The following is a 3,815-nucleotide window of genomic DNA, read 5'->3' as shown; positions in this document are numbered from 1 at the left end:
AATTGATTAGTCATACATGACATAATCAAGAGTGGAATCCCATGCTAGTTCCTATTGGTATATACCCATAGTAAGTACGTTTTGAAGCTGTGTATAATACGGGTAAGAATACGACTAGAATTCTTGATGAAAGAAAAGAATGGGAAAGTAACTGTAACCATTTTCGTTAAGTATGAGTGTTTTGATATATGTCTTGAAATCTTCCAAAAGTATTTTAATACATCTAAATACACTACATGTATATACATTTTAACTGAGTCGTTAAGTCATCGTTAGTCGTTACATGTAAGTGTTGTTTTGAAACCTTTAAGTTAACGATCTCAATTAATGTTGTTAACCCATTGTTTATTATATATAATGAGATGTTAAATTATTATATTATCATGATATTATGATATATTAATATATCTTAATATGATATATATACATTTAAATGTCGTTACAACGATAATCGTTACATATATGTCTCGTTTCGAAATCCTTAAGTTAGTAGTCTTGTTTATATGTATATAACTCATTGTTAATATACTTATGAAGATACTTACTTATCATAATCTCATATTAACCATATGTATATCCATATATATATCGTCATGTCATTTTTACAAGTTTTAACGTTCGTGAATCGCTGGTCAACTTGGGTGGTCAATTGTCTATATGAAACATATTTCAATTAATCAAGTCTTAACAAGTTTGATTGCTTAACATGTTGGAAATATTTAATCATGTAAATATCAATCTCAATTAATATATATAAACATGGAAAAGTTTGGGTCACTACAATTTACATGTTAATAATATATAGTTTCCAACAAAAATGTTAAGCAATCATTTTTAAAGAAAACACGGACGAAGTCCAGACTCACTAATGCATCCTAATAAACTCGATAAGACACACTAATGCAAATTTTCTGGTTCTCTAAGACCAACGCTCGGATACCAAATGAAATGTCCCGTTCATATTGATTATAAACGTTCCATATTAATTGATTTCGTCGCGAGGTTTTGACCTCTATATGAGACGTTTTTCAAAGACTGCATTCATTTTTAAAACAACCATAACCTTTATTTTATCGATAGAGGTTTAAAAAGCATTACGTAGATTATCAAATAATGATAATCTAAAATATACCGTTTACACACGACCATTACATAATGGTTTACAATAAGAATATATTACATCAAAAATAAGTTTCTTGAATGCAGTTTTTACATAATATCATACAAGCATGGACTCTAAATCTTGTCCTTATTTTAGTATGCAACAGCGGAAGAACAACTTCCACTTTGGAAAACATACTTCCACTTTGAGTTTAACCATGATTTTTGGATATAGTTTCATGTTCATAAGAAAAATTATTTTCCCAGAAGAACAACTTTTAAATCAAAGTTTATCATAGTTTTTAATTAACTAACCCAAAACAGCCCGCGGTGTTACTACGACGGCGTATATCCGGTTTTACGGTGTTTTTCGTGTTTTTCGATTTTAAATAATTAAGTTAGCATATGATATAGATATAGAACATGTGTTTAGTTGATTTTAAAATTCAAGTTAGAAGGATTAACTTTTGTTTGTGAACAAGTTTAGAATTAACTAAACTATGTTCTAGTGATTACATGTTCAAATCTTCGAATAAGATAGTTTTATATGTATGAATCGAATGATGTTATGAACATCATTACTAACTAAAGTTTAGTATGTAAACCTATTGGAAGTGACAAGAAATGATCTAGCTTCAAAGGATCTTGGATGGCTTGAAAGTTCTTGAAGTAGAATCATGACACGAAAACAAGTTCAAGTAAGATTATCACTCGAATTAAGATAGTTATAGTTATAGGAATTGAATCAAAGTTTGTATATGAGTATTACCTTGATTTAAAATGATATCTTACTATAAACAACAAGGATTTCTTGAGGTTGGATGATCACTTTACAAGATTGGAAGTGAGCTAGTAAACTTGGAAGTATTCTTGATTTTATGAAACTAGAACTTGTAGAATTTATGAAGAACACTTAGAACTTGAAGATGGAACTTGAGAGAGATCAATTAGATGAAGAAAATTGAAGAATGAAAGTGTTTTTAGTTGTTTTTGGTCGTTGGTATATGGATTAGATATAAAGGATATGTAATTTTGTTTTCATGTAAATAAGTCATGAATGATTACTAATATTTTTGTAATTTTATGAGATATTTCATGCTAGTTGCCAAATGATGGTTCTCACATGTGTTAGGTGACTCACATAGGCTGCTAAGAGCTGATCATTGAAGTGTATATACCAATAGTACATACATTTAGAAGCTGTGTATTGTACGAGTACAAATACGGGTGCATACAAGTAGAATTGTTGATGAAACTGAACGAGGATGTAATTGTAAGCATTTTTGTCAAGTAGAAGTATTTTGATAAGTGTCTTGAAGTCTTTCAAAAGTGTATGAATACATATTAAAACACTACATGTATATACATTTTAACTGAGTCGTTAAGTCATCGTTAGTCGTTACATGTAAATGTTGTTTTGAAACCTTTAGGTTAAAGATCTTGTTAAATGTTGTTAACCCATTGTTTATTATATCTAAATAGATGTTAAATTATTACATTATCATGATATTATGATATATTAATATATCTTAGCATGATATATATACAGTTAAATGTTGTTACAACGATAAACGTTACATATATGTCTCGTTTCGAAATTCTTAAGTTAGTAGTCTTGTTTTACATATGTAGTTCATTGTTAACACACTTAATGATATACTTAATTATCATTTTATCATGTTAAACATAGTGTATCAATATCTTAATATGATTCATATGTATTTAGTAAGACGTTGTTATAACGATAATCGTTATATATATCGTTTCGAGTTTCTTAATTCAATAAACTCAATTTTATGTATATAACTCATTGTTAAAATACCTAATGAGATACTTACATATCATAATATCATGTTAACTACATATATAATCATATATATATCATCATATAGTTTTTACAAATTTTAACGTTCTTGAATCACCGGTCAACTTGGGTGGTCAATTGTCTATATGAAACCTATTTCAATTAATCAAGTCTTAACAAGTTTGATTGCTTAACATGTTGGAAACATTTAATCATGCAAATATAGTTTTCAATTAATATATAATCATGGAAAAGTTCCGGTCACTACACCAACCTCCTCAGGCCCAGTTGACCTTATACAGACTTCAACCTCCTCAGGCTTGATTTAGAATCCCAACCTCCTCATGCCCGACTGATGTCATACATAGTGCGCATATACAACATATAACAAGAAACATCAACTACTAAGCATGGAAATCATCTAACAATGCATGGAAATCATCTAACATTGCGTGGAAATCATCTAACAATGCATGCCGTTAATAACAAGCATGATAATCAGAGTAAACGACAATAGCATGGCTCGCTACTTAAACTCCATCCCGAGATAGACACAGTCACCGATTACCAGCAACGGTTTCTTTGTTCTTATCACCTGAGAACAACATAAACAAAGTCAGTATAGTGATTAAATCAAAATTAGACACACGTGCAATATAACGGCTAAGAACCGACACTTAAACATCAAAAAGCTGAAGTACACACTGTTGATGCACATTCGTACGGATACGACCCCATCCGTACATATTCATACCCATCCGTATGGTCACATAACTCATCCATACAGGTCCAACAGATCTGCATCCGTACGCTTACGACCCTATCCGTACGGTTGCAGGCTCATCCGTACGGATCCAATCTGCATCCGTACGAATGTTGTTCATCTGAAGCATGAGTAGTTTCTTGACAG

Source organism: Rutidosis leptorrhynchoides, chromosome 8, assembly GCF_046630445.1.
Source record: "Rutidosis leptorrhynchoides isolate AG116_Rl617_1_P2 chromosome 8, CSIRO_AGI_Rlap_v1, whole genome shotgun sequence".
NCBI classification, from domain to species: Eukaryota; Viridiplantae; Streptophyta; class Magnoliopsida; order Asterales; family Asteraceae; genus Rutidosis; species Rutidosis leptorrhynchoides.
The sequence above is the reverse complement of the archived record's forward strand: the minus strand, read 5'-3'. Positions refer to the sequence as shown.